Source organism: Danio aesculapii, chromosome 4, assembly GCF_903798145.1.
Source record: "Danio aesculapii chromosome 4, fDanAes4.1, whole genome shotgun sequence".
Taxonomy (NCBI): Eukaryota; Metazoa; Chordata; class Actinopteri; order Cypriniformes; family Danionidae; genus Danio; species Danio aesculapii.
This window is the reverse complement of record NC_079438.1, coordinates 6321133-6335888: the sequence shown is the minus strand read 5'-3', so window position 1 is coordinate 6335888 and position 14756 is coordinate 6321133.

Here is a 14756-nt window from a genome sequence, read left to right as displayed (position 1 = left end):
TGCTTGCCTGTACAAAAATTAGATCTTTTTTAATTAAACTTTTCCTTCTCTTTAGTCTCTGATTTATTAGAGGTCACCACAGCAGAATGAACCGACAACTATTCCAGCATATGTTTTACACAGCAAATGTCCTTTCAGCTGCAACCCAGTAATGGGAAACACTCACACACAAAGGCCAATTTAGCTCATCAATTCCCCTATAGCGCATGTGTTTGGACAGTGGGGGAAACTGGAACACCTGAAGGAAACCCACGCCATTACAAGGAGAACATGCAAACTCCACACAGAAATGCCAACTCTCCCAGCCGAGACTCAGCAACATTCTTGCTGTAAGGCCAGAGTGCGACACCACTGAACCATTGTGCCGCTGTTTATCTAATTTCTTCTTTTTATTATATTACTAATACATTACATGCAAACTAAACTTCTCTATCTTGAATGTGCAGAACTCTCAAACGCTGCGAAATGTAAAGTGAACAGGAAGTATTTGCCTGACTGCATTTGTTAACATGCAGAAAATAAGCAGTACTGCTCACTCCCTGGTTTTTCTTGTGGAGAGAAACTGACCTTACACTGTAAGCTGCTTAACTAATGTTTACATTATAATATTTATTTTATATTATTTGCGTCATGACTGAAGTTAATTATGCTGTTTTCCTGAGGCATTTTAGGTGCTGAAATATAATTGGGTAACCTGGCAGTGGATGGAGTTGCACAGGTCAAAACAAACGGAATCACAAATATCTGCAAACCTATTACAGTAGTTTTATGCCTCAGAAGACTCATAAACTTAGATACAGCACATTTAAAATAAAAATATGAGTTTGTTCAGTTTAATTCAGCACAAACTAATAGTTGACTGAAGGTCTGTCTCATTAGGTCTGCTACACAGAAATCAATTCAATTCAATTCACCTTTATTTGTATAGCGCTTATACAATGTAGATTGTGTCAAAGCAGCTTCACATAAAAGGTCACAGTAAATAGGAACAGTGTAGTTCAGTTTATAGTGTTGAGTTCAGTTCAGTGGAGCTCAGTTCAGTGTGGTTTAATAATCACTACTGAGAGTCCAAATACTAAAGAGCAAATCCAACGATGCGCAGCTCTACAGATCCTGAACCATGCAAGCCAGTGGCGACAGCGGAGAGGGAAAAAAAAACTTCACTAAAGGCGGAAGTGAAGAAAAAAAAAACCTTGAGAGAAACCAGGCTCAGTTGGGCACGACCATTTTAATTTCTCCGCTGGCCAAACTTTTGTGCAGAGCTGTAGTCTCAGTGGCGGAGGCTGGAAGCTGGCCTCAGCGAAGACTCGTCTGTCTCTGGAGCGTCACAGGAATCAGTCTCATGTTCTCCACTCCTCCATGACCATCACAGTAGCTGCTCAGGATTCGGCCAGGTCCAGGATATAAAAAACCTTGGGATCATCTCGTCGTTGGTCTTGGATCGAATCAGTGACTCTGCATAGTCTGAGGGCCTCGGGAAGAGTATCCCCAGGTGGAAATGGAGAATAAAGAAAATAATTAGCGTAGCTGATGTTCACAGTGTATATCAACAAGATGCATAACCTGTGTGGAAGCCCCCAAGTGGTGCACTAAGTGTATGCTTTACTGAACAGATAGGTCTTTAATCTAGTTTTGATCATGGGTAAACAGATGAGTGATGCGCTGCTTTCTCATTCTGCTTCACTAAAAAACACATTTACCTCTAAACCTTGTTATGAGTAAAAAATAAACACAACAGAAACCAGAGGAAATATAGAAAAAAATCATTTGTATCTATAGAACTGGATATAATCTCTACATCTGAAAAACAAAAACATTTTTAAATTCCCTTCACTAAACTATGCACTGCAATTTAAAATGCACATTTGTAATAATTTTAATAAATGAATTTCTGATTTATCTTCCTTTTATATAATCTATAAACACTTCAGCTCTGATAAATATCCAGATCAAGCTGTCTGTAATCTAAGAATAATCTAAACACATTTCCTGAAGGTGTAAACCAGGGCTATTCAATTGGAGGCAATTTGTTCCGGCCCTCCAATTAGAGTGACCATGACATCAAAAATAAATTAAGTTCAGTTGAAAAACGGCCGCTAAAGTTATGAAGTGATGTGCATCTGTTCAATACAGCATGAGCTGCAGTTGAAGGTTGCGCAGAGCGCGAGTCACCTGATATTAAGCGAGTGGCGCGAGCAGCCGAAAACATCTGGATATGTTTGTAGAAAATAACTTTTGTACAATGCACTGATATCAGGGATGCAACAATTAGCCGACTTCATTATTAACCGCGCTTTAATTCGTCACGGTAAATTATCACCAAAGGCTTCGCAACGTCACATTTCTGTTGCACGGAACGAAACTGCTTCAACTAAACAAAGTTATGCCACCTGTGCGCTAGTTTAAAGTTCCGAGCTTATACCAAAGCTAATACCACACACTGGATTAACTATAGCAGCGGCCCGTTCCACTATCACGTCTTTTCCATGCACAAGTTTTTTATTTCTAATGTAAGAATATATGCCAATATGCGTGCACAATCGGAGCAACACGTTCACGGCTTTCCGGGCGCACGCAGTAGAAAACATCTCACACTATAGCGGTGGGAGTTGTGCGTGCCTTTCAGTGCAATGCAAACAAAAGATATGTTAGACAAATTATTGCAAATTATTAAAATGATTATGTATGTATGAACGCAGATGATAACAACAGTTAATCTAAATACTTACCTAAAGCTTAAATTTACATTAGACGTGATAACGGAGAAACCATGATTATTCTTCAGACCATATAATCATACAACCAAAATCTATAATTGTTGCATCCTTAATTGTTATGCGGCTTAAAACATATGAATGTGTCTGAATGTAGAAGAAGCCTACTGAAGCCATGCACTGCTGTTGTTGTGCTTTGAGATACAACATTTGAATGTTTGTTAAAATAAAAAAAGCCTATTGTACAATGCAGTGATATTATGTAGTTTCACACAATATTTTAACATTTTAATGTAGAAAAATACAACGTGGGTGTCTTAAGGAGCAAAAATACAGCATATGGGCTCTTGTATGCTGTTATGCCATCACTCATATTGCAAGTCATATCTCTCCGGCCCTTCGTTTGGGATGCTTTTCATAAACTGGCACCCGTGACAAACTAATTGAATAGCCCTGGTGTAAACTGAAGCTTTGTCCATCATTTGATCAGGCAATAGCAACACAAATAAGTGCACTGTTGTTGGTCTTTGTTCTTCAGAGAAAGTGTTGAAATAATGGTGTAAAAACAGAGTCAATACCTGTGTTTCTCTGAGAGAGAGTCCTTTACTCGCTCCTCTGCCATACTGCAGCTAAAACACCAATGCAGACATTAGCAGAGCTTTGAGGAAACAATCAGAAACTGACATGCATATGATTCTCTTGACTGTGGGCATGTCCTCAAGACAACAGCAAAACCACTGGAACTGAAAATATTTATACAGTTTCTCTGAGCACAAGTTTGTTAATAGAATATTTCAAGAAGATAAAAAAGATATTTGAGATTAAATCCTAGAGGTCTCTGAAGAATAGTTAAAGCCATATTGGACTTATAAAATAAGATAATAAATTTTGTCAAGATAACCTCAACTTTAGCCCATTATTTATTATTATTATTATTAATATTATTATTAATATTATTTAGTTAGCAAGTTAGTACTAAAATGTCAGCTGACAACTAAGGGTTAAATACAGTGTAACTAACATCAGCTTGTTTTTACCAAAGTTTCTTCCTGTTCAACTGGAAGGTCTGGTTTAACTTTACTTTCGAGTTCGAGACTCTCTATGTTAAGAGTTATATTTTATACTAATTGATCTGAAGTAATCAAGTCACCCTGATATAGACGAGTACAAACATTTTCAATGGGATTAAATTTTAAGTTTTTTGACACAATGTTTAAATGACTGTGTTTTGACACCATGTTTAATCAGAGTTAGAGGATTTGATCTTCAGGATTAGACTTTTAAATCACACTCACACATCTAAAATCCCTTCATCATCTCCACAAATTCTTCTTTGGCTCTCGGCGAAGGCGATCGCACTTTTTCCCTCTCCGTCCCATATCTCTCCTCGCTAGCTCCTCTTGTCTTTGTCTTATTCTATCTCTGAGGCTCTCCGTGCCCTGTTATCCAAACGAATAAGGAATTATGGATTTGATCAACTGGTCTCTGAATGCGATTGACACCATCTTCTCAATGAGAAGTTTGGGCTCGGGAGAGCCCACCTGTCCTGCGGGGACGTTTGCAGCTGGATACGTGATGGACAGGTGGGAGAAGTGGCGCTTCCTGTGCCTGGCTGCTCTGTCTCTGGAGGATATTGAAGACATTTACCTATTTGGAACTTTGATAACAGGGTTTCTGCTGATGGGCTTATGTGGGGCTCTGGCGTATCGACGAATGATGAAAGCGGTCAGTGCTGCTCAAAACCCCACCAGGCTGGCCAGCTTGATTGAAGCGCTGATGGGCAGGCTTGCTAATAATCAGACTGCAATATTAGATCGCAAACTGGAAAACATCGAGGTGAAGTTAGCAGCTTTGCAACAAAATTTGGCCAGATCTGGAGACGAGTGATGGACATTAAATATCTGTGAAATTGGCAGGTATTGACCTAAAGTTGAAGTATCTTTCTACTCTTTCGGCTTCCCTGTGTTTTCTTTTCTCCTGCCAGATGGCCTCGGCTGGAGGAAAACAACTTCTCCCGGATAGCAAGATAAGGAGACGCTCTGAAATTCCTGCTCCCCGTCAAGGACACCTGTTGAACTATACAGGCTTATGCACACACACACAGAGATACACAGCACGACACTTCCTGGCCCCAATCCAACACCTTCGTATGCTTTCACCCACTGGAGGGGGTAGGCAGGTCTGTGACCAGCGCCTCCATGGCTGCAGGACCTGATGGCTGCCTGCCCTTACCGGACTATATCCACACCCCCTGTTCCCATCCCCTGTGGCAATGTTATGTCTTGTCGTTGTGTTTTTGTGCTAGATTGCTGAGGCTTTTTCTTTCTCCCTGATCTCACATTGCTCCAACTTAAGAGCAAGGTGAGAGGGACTTTTTTTTTTGCCTCTCCTGATTGTATTTTATTTCCTGTTCCACCTCCTGTGACCTGTCTTCCCTGGAGTTGTGATGTCTGTGCACGGTCGGGGGGTTCCTTTTACCTGCATTTCGTTGCCTTGTACTTGTACATGTGTGATGACAATAAATTGAATCTAATCTAATCTAAAAATCAGCGTAATGTAGAAATATTAAACTCACATGCAGAAGTACAGATGCTCTTGTGCAGCAGGAACACAATCTCAGCTCTTTCACTCTTTCACTTCACTAAAACACCTGTGTAGTCTACAGGTCTATCCTGAAATATTATTGGCTCCACTGAGTGGCGCTGACATGAATATTCATGAGACTCTCTTTACTGTAGGTGTGTCCTCGAGACAACACCCAAACCACTGGAACTGGAAATATGTGCGCAGCTTCTCTGAGCACGTGTGTGTTGAAAAAGTATTTTTAAGAATAAAAAAGTATGTAGGATTAAATCCAAGAGATCTCTGTAAAATACTTAAAGCTATATTAAACCAATATCTTCAGATTATATATTTTATCACAATAACTTCAGGTTTAGCCCATTATTTTAGTTTTAGTTAGTTAGTGAGTTAGTACTAAAGTCAGCTGGCAGTTTAGGGTTTAGGGTTGCAGATTGTATAAGGAACATCAGTTTGTTTTTTTAGCACTTCCTGATCAACTGGAACATCTGGTTTAACTTTACTTTCAAAGTTTGAGACTCTCTATGTGTAGAGTTATGTTTTATTCTGAATGATCTGAAATACTCAAGTCAGCTGATTTAGAAAAGTACAAACCTTTTCAGGTGATTAAAATTTAAGTTATTTGACATTGTATTTAAATGATGTTTTGGCAATTTACAATTAAGAAGGCATTCAGAAATTTAACAAGAAGTGGCAATACACACAAGAAGTGCTAATTATACAATTAACTGCTAGCGCTCAAAGAAGTAAGTGCTAAAGTTAGAGGGGGGTTATTGGAGAGAGAGAAGAGAGTTTCTACATGTGGTCTGTCAAACCCACTCACCTGTGTGAGACACACTCAAAATCTTTAACGTTTTGTCGTTGTCGAGTGGTGAGGAGGGTGTTGTTTGATTGAGATTTGGGATGGACCTGGTGGAAAACAGACTAATTTGAGTGGTTTGTTTTGTGTATAAAAAAAGAGGCCAAATCATCAGCTGATAAGGAGTTGGTGAAGGAGGACAGAGCAGGGTATCAAACATCCTGTATAGTTTGCGAGTGTCTGCAGTGCTGTTGATTTTGTTATGTTAGTATAGGCTTTTGGTCAAATGGATTTGGGAGGCAAATGGTGTCAGCTGGGTTTGCTTGCTGCTAAGGTCTGCGAGGGATTTTAATTTGTGCCATGTGCTCTCTGTTTTCCTGAGTTTCTCTCAGAACATCAGACAGCCAGGGGTTAGAGGCAGAAGAGAACACTGGCCTGGTGGAGAGCGGACATATCTCATTTAGGCAAGACGTTTAAGTGAAAAAGAGCATTTCTGTTGCACTATGAACATCAAAAATTGAGAACTGGGTGTGTGAGGAAAGAGTGATGGAGAAGTGTGTGGAGGACAGAAAGCACAGACTGCATGTGGTTGGCGGTGTGGTTGTGGGAATCAGTACATTGAAATGAATGTTGAAGTAATTTAAAACGTGCAATGATTTAACTGACTTTTTCAGAAGTGCAATGTCTTGTGTAGATGAGGTCAAGTTGATATCCAGATTTATGTAAGCTCAATTGTCTGTACCCTTGTTGTTCTTAATGAGGAGGAGCAACCCTGCTCATAGTCACTTCCACTGACACTTCCATGTCAGTATTGGTATCTGAGAATTTATAGAGCTACTCTTGCTGTAGTGAACAAAGCGGTGCTCAATTGTTCACTAATTGCCCAGCAAAACCTCCAGCTCACAGATACAGGGAATCAAAACCAAAGCTGCTATGTGTTCCCTAATAAGAGCTTCTTTCCTCTGACTCACAGTTTTAACTCTTGTTGCAAATAAGCACAGCTACATTTGTAATTAATTGCAAAGCCTGCTTCTATTTAAATAGCCTACCACATATTGAATTAGCCATATATTATATGTTAGCATACATCAAAATATATATTAACTTGGGAAACATAAAAAAGACATTTTAAAAAAGGGACAACACATATATGAGCAACACTTATTTAATGCATTATTGACTTTGAAATGGGAGCAGTTACCAATCTTTTCATATCAAAATTAACTGCATGTCTTCCTTTAAGTGCTTTGCTAAACTGTGTTAGTGCATTTACTTTGCACTGCTCTGTAGCAATGCTTCTATATTGGCCCGTTTGTGTCCTTTGTTTATTTGTTCGATTGTTCACAAACCAAAACCATCTCAATCAACCAAAACTGGTCAGGGGGTTCAACACTTGCCATCTTGCCACTGGATATACTGAGAAGATTGTAAGAATACACTGTAAACCCAAATAAGTAAGCAGAACTCAAAAAATTTTTTTGATGTAACTCGTTGCCTCAAAAATTTTAAGTTCATGAACTTAAGCATTTTATTTTTCAAAACATAAATATTTTGATTACATGCTACATAAACCTTTTAATTTCAGTTAAATTAAAACTTGTTGTGAAATCACCTTAAGTATTTTAAGTTACAGTGACTTAAAATTTTGCTTTCCCATTCTCATGGCATTAAGTTAACATTACTCAAAACAATAAGTACACAAAGAACCACTTTTAAGTTGAATCAACTCAATATTTATTAGTATCTTTGTCTCTTCGTTTCAAGTACAAGTAACTCAAAACATTTAAAACACAATATTCAAAATCAAAGCCTCAAAACTAAATTTGAAACTGCAGTGTTCATTTAAAAAACCAAAACAAAATAACAAAAAAGGTGTATTATAAGATAAAACCCTGAAAAGCAGATTAAAACCACATCTCTGACAACCTGCATGAACTTTTACAAAAACATGAACCATTTAAAACTAAATTACCTGTATAATTACCAAGTACTACCCAGCTGTACTCAACAACTCTCAAGAACAAGAGCTGTATTAATGACAAATAACATTAATAATTGCAAATGCACACTGTGCAAGAAAAAAAGTGCAGAAACATTAACCATTTTTTTTTCATAAAAACAAATTACATTGAACTACTGAGGAACTGCCAGGCCTTAGTAAATTTCTACATTCACATCAAGTCATTTTGAGACATTTTTGTAACTTGGGTGACAGTTTACCTTCGTCAAGACCAAGTAAAATCTTTTGAATAAATTCAAAAGTGTTGGTCTGTCTCATGGGATAGTTGAGGTGTGGTGCATAGATCAGTCTAAACATTACCAGTGTAGTGCCTGGACCATCTAATATGTCCGGTACTCTAAGAATTAGCTCATAAATTCGAATTAATTCAAATTAATTCTCGGGGATTCGAATCAGAAGATTCAAATGACTGACTCACAGTCAGAAACAGGTTATGTCATCTATTGGTCCACCCTAATAGAAGTAAGCAGCGTGATTTTAGCTTTAGTAAATCAATGTTATAATATTATGTGGCCAACAATAATAATATAAAACAGGATTTCAGTATTTATACAAGCAAGGTAGCAAGACCATATAGCTGAGGCAGTAACTTAGAAACACATACAACTTCGACAAGGATCTTAAAATGAAACAAGTTTATTAAGCTAAACACACAGTACACTACTCTAAAAGACAAACATACAAATGCACACACACACAGTTCTGGAATGGGTTAATGACTGAGGATAAAGAGTCCCAAACGTCTCGCACTTGCTAAGTTCTTAGCATTGCAACCTGAGAAAACCACCAAGCAGAGAATCTGACTAAGGTTTACTGCTTAAATTTAACACCAGCTTCAGCAAGGAGTGAACGTTGTTTGTGTTACTTGCGTTTTGTTGACCAGTCACACTCGTCAGCTGGTTGAGGGAAACTCCGGCGAAGCCAATTGGTTGCAGCGCGTTGACGTGGCAGGGATGTCCTTTGTTGGAGAGGGTTTTCCTTCGTCTTCTGGAGCGTGGGACTCCCTGTCCCGGTGACGGAGAGTTTGACGTCAGCACGCGGGAAGTTTGTTGAATGGGAATTCCTCCAGTGACTGCTCCGGCAGAATTACGAGACTTAGGAAGTAAGAGTTCAAAGAAGTTGAATGACTGACCCTACTGCTGGACGGGGCTGCGTCCGAGTATTCACGGGAAAGCGGTTATACGAGCAGAACAGGGTCAGACAGAGGTCATGCGAGTTGCGAACGCACACAGAAGCAGCTTGAACTCCTGTGAACGTGTTCTCGTTGCCTTAGTGATGTAACGGCGGACAGACGCAGGCTTTACACGGGTAGTTCTTCCAAGAGAAATGTTCGGCAGGCGTGTTGTAAAGACGGGAAGCGTGCAATGCAAAGTTTGTGTGTAGAAACCCCTTGTGAAACCAAACGAAAGCCATTAAACTTTCACCTCGTTGAAGTTTTATAGTGGCCAGAGTTTAGACCAGCCCAATCTGTGACTGTCCAATGGCACAGCTACTTCGCGAGTCTACCCTCCCTCTGGGCCCCTGACATAAAACTTCACTTGACTGTTATCAAAACTCAATAAAGCTCTGTAATTAACTACTATTTGCAGATACAGTTTTATCATTTAAACCAATGTTCTCTCAAGCCTTATAGCTTTAGATTGACATCATCATCATGGCCTTTATCAAATACATGCGTTACACATGCTACGACGTTTCATATACATGCACCCCATAGTGAATATACTTGCTTACATACGTAGTAAAACATACACAACTATTAGCAATAAAACATTAAAGCAAAAACTTTTTAAAAGTGAAATGTCTAAAAATCGTGTGGGCTTTTTGTACCGAAACAATACGAGTGTTATCTCCATTTTACAACAAGAGGGGAGGAGGAGGATCACGCGCCCGAAGAGACACACATGTGTCCTTCTTCTTTTGGGTGCAAGTTAATTAACATAGTCATGTGAGGGGCCAAATGGCCGGATTTTCCCGATGGGTTAATAAGTCATGTACACATTAACAGCCCATGGTTACAACCTGTCCTTTGTTTTATAAAGGTGGAAGGAGAGTGTGGGCGATACTCTGGGCGATACTTAATTAAGAAGGAGACAAAGGGGGCACAATGAGGCTTCCATGACTGCTGGTTTTAACTTCGCTTATAATATGGCTGAGTTCCTACATCGGTAAAGAAAGGAAAGGAGATTTCCATCATAGTTCTATGCAACCGGAAGTGAACATGCATCTCGGAAGCACACCGGTGCCATCATGTGCAACTAGCCCATTGGGAGACAGACACAGTACACGCCTGTTTCTGATGTAATGTTCTGCAACAGACTCCAATCTCTGCTGACTTCATAAGACTTTATAAACAACCATATCAGAGATAGAAAAGAAGGACAAACTCTGGAAACTCAGACCGTGGCTAAATTAATTTAGGGAGAGATGCCTGCAGGTGGTACCTGAAGAGCCCAACTCTGTGGATTAAATGATGATTGCGTTCAAGGGAAGATTCAGTAATATCAAACAATATCTGCATGGCAAGTTATACTCATGGGACTTCAAACTGTGGGTGAGCACTGGAATCTCTGGCATGCTCCGCGATTTTGATGTGTACCAAGGAAGTGAAGATGTAATACCACAAGCCATATCTGAACTTGGGTTGTCAGGCGATGTTGTGATGAAGCTCGCTTCACACTTCCAGAGGGTCAAAACTACAAGATCTACACCGACAACTACTTCACCTGTGTCGTCTGTGCTTTGTAGATGAAAAGAACATCTTAGGAAGTTCTTAGGAACTATCACCGCAAGTAAACACATTCAAATCACACTGAATGTGACCAAATATTTTTTTCCAAATATTTTTATTAATAAATGCTTATTCATAAAAATATGATTGTTGTGTGATTATTACGTATGATATATACTGCTATGGGGCTAAATAAGTGAATAACCCTGCAAATGAGTACTTAAATGATCTGGGCCCCACGCCGCAATATTACAACATTTCCCTAAAAACATACTAAAATGTAAAAAAAAAGCGAAAAATCTTTAAGTCCTACATCAGAGGCCTCCTAAAACAATATCTGAGAGGTCAAACTTTTTTTTTTCTTCTATATTTGGGTCTTACAGGGTTACGGGATACATCTGAAGCACAGCATAAAATACTAACACACGCAGGTATTGGATCAGTCCCCGGTATCGGCAGTTATCCTGAGCCCAGGAATCAGAATCACGAGCAGGAGCATTATCAGGAGCAGAAAAAGCCTATCAGAACATCTCTATTATAAACGAGTGCTCATCATTTAATCAAAACCTGTCATTAAAGTTGTTCAACTACACCTATTCTTGTAAAATTCATTCATTTCTTTTCACTAATCTTAAGATATTTTGGTCAGTTAGTTGCAGTTTTGGCTTTGGTACAGGCTAATCTAATTATTGCATAGCATCCTATAAAAAGTATTAATTTAAAGAGCCCATATTATACATGAAATAGGGTCATATGTAGGTTGTAAGGGTCTCCAACAACAGTCTAATATGCATGCAAGGTCAAAAAACACTTTGATGGTCTTATAATATGCATTTATTTTTACCTAATTATACCAGCGACTCCCATATGAATCGTTCAGCGATTCATTTGTTCCCAACCCCCTCCTCAGCGCGAAGCTAATCTGCGCTGATTGGACCGATGACAGCCTGCTGCGATTGGTCGACAGTGACAGGCTTCAGCACGAGAAAGAGTGAAATGCCCAGCTGCTAATCAACTATATAAAAGTAGTCACAGTGCATACACGCTTCATAGTGTAAGGCTTTTTTCACACACACACACACACACACACACACACACACACACACACACACACACACACACACACACACACACACACACAACCCTCCTCAGAAGAACTGGGGAGATCGACGCGAGTCTCCTAGCCACTTTACCTGCTCTTTTTCTCTCCCTCTCTCTCTCTCTCTCTCTCACACACACACACACAACGCTCCTCAGAAGAACTAGGGAGAGCGACGCGAGTCTCCTGTCTCCTAGCTTCTAGGTGCACACACTCGACCTGCTTTTTCTCTCTCTCTCACACACACACACACACAAACACAAACACACACACATCACGTTCCTCCTCAGAACTAAGGAGATCGACACGAGTCTCCTGTCTCCTAGCTTACGATCGCCATAGCAACGACAAACGGCAGTGGAACGCGAGCTCACAAAAGCATTTAACGTTAAATCTGTAAACAAAGCGGAACGCGTCGCGTTTTCAACATGGCTTTACACGCGATAAGAGAATATAAAGAGTAACCGCGTGTACTGTACCAGGTTAACAAGTAACAAAACACAATAAATACATAATTTAGAGTTAACGAGGCAACAATTTTAATCGCACTTACTTACACTAGTGAATAAACCTCAACCACTGACTCTTCACAGTTTCATCTTTGGGTAGAGACTGTCAATATTATCCATCTGAGCACAGCGTGACTTCATTCGACCGGCGGCGTCTGTGTGTGTGTGTCTAGTGTTTTTTCTGTGTTAGTGGGCGGGGCCGCAGGTTTCAAATCTCCCTGGTTTGCGCGCGTAACTACTGGCGAGGCTTGTGTTTCGTGGCTGCGTCTTCGCGAAACAGCTAACGACTCGTTATCAAGACGACTCGTTTGAAGCACTATGAATCGACTCTTTTATAGATGAATCAATAGTTTTAAACACTGTACACTTACAGATTTAAGCCTTAGCTGGATATTTCACTTCACTTAGAGCTGTGTTACACACATGGAAGGGCATTTTCAAAAACCCATAATATGGGCTCTTTAAAAGAAAGATCTGCAAGTGGTGTTATACAGTGAATCCGGAAAGTATTCATAGCTTTTTCCACATTTTTTTGTTACAGCCTTATTCCAAAATGGATTAAATTCATTTCTTTCCTCAAAGTTCTACACACAATACCCCATAATGACAATGTGAAATAGGAGTTTTTGAATTTTTTGCAAATTTATTAGAAATAAAAAAGCTGAAAAATCACATGAACATAAGTATTCACTGCCTTTGCTCAATACTTTGTTGATGCACATTTTGCAGCAATTACAGCTTTTGAATATGATACCACAAGCCTGGCACACCTGTCTTTGGAAATTTTTGCACATTCCTCTTTGCAGTACCTCTCAAGCTCTATCAGATTGGATGGGAAGCGACGGTGTACAGCCATTTTCAGATCTGTCCAGAGATGTTCAATAGGATTTAGGTCTGTGCTCTGGCTGGGCCGCTCAAGGACATTCACAGAGTTGTTGTGAAGCCACTCCATTGATATTTTGGTGGTGTGCTTTGAGTCATTGTTCTGCTGGAAGATAAACCGTCACCCTAGTCTGAGGTCAAGAGCATTCTGAAGCAGGTTTTCATTCAGGATGTCTCTGTACATTGCTGCATTCATCTTTCCCTCTTTCCTGACTAGTCTTCCCTCTTCCCTCTATGCTGCCACCACCATGCTTCACTGTAGGGATGGTATTAGCCTGGTGATGAGCAGTGCCTGGTTTTCTATAAACGTAACGCCTGCCATTCACTCCAAAGAGTTCAATTTTAGTATCATCAGACCAGAGAATTTTGTTTCTTATGCTCTGAGAGTCCTTCAGATGCCTTTTGGCAAATTCCAGGCGGGGAGTGGCTTCCGTCTGGCAACTCTACCATACAGGCCTGATTGGTGGATTGCTGCACAGTGGGTTCTCCTTCTGTAAGGTTCTCCTCTCTCCACAGAAGAACGCTAGAGCTCAGACAGAGTGACCATCGGGTTATTGATCATCTCCCTGACTAAAGCCCTTCTCCCCTAATCACTCAGCATATATAGCCGGCCAGCTCTTGGAAGAGTCCTGGTGGTTCCAAACATCTTCCACTTACGGATGATGGAGGCCACTATGCTCAATAAGTGAAGCGCTATGAATATTTTTCTGGATGCACTCAATATAAATCTATAAACTTATTTTATAGATTCAATACTACTCTATGTATTCTTCAGAGAACTCTCAGGTTTCATCTCTAAAACTCCTTTTTCCCTTTTCGGTTGTCTCAACCCTACCTTCTTACAGTCAGGAGAGTCTCATGAATATTTATGACAGTGACACTTTGTGGAACCACTATTATTTCAGGATATACCTGTAGATCACACAGGTGTGTTTTAATGACCCTAAAGAGGCAAAGAGCTCAGATTGTGTTCCTGCTGCACAGGAGCATCTGTACTTCTGCATGTAAGTTTAATACTTCTGTCATTACACTTATTTGTGGAAAGATGAAGGGATTATATATGTGTAAGCAGGATTTACATGTCTGTCTGATCCTGAAGCTTAAAGCCTCAAACACTGATTAAACAGTATCAAAACACAGTCATTTTAACACTGTCAAAAAAAACTTTATTTCTAAATCCCTTGAAAGTGTTTGTACTCTTCTTATATCAGGCTGACTTGATAGTTTCCAATAATGCAGCATAAAATATGTCTAAAGATACAGAGTCACGAAATTGAAAGTTAAACCAGACCTTCCAGTTGAACAGGAAGAAAAACTGCTGAAAAACAACATGCTGACGTTACTTAAACAAATTGCATATATATGTATATGATTGTTTCCTCAAAGCTCTGCTAATGTTTGCATTGGTGTTTTAGCTGCAGT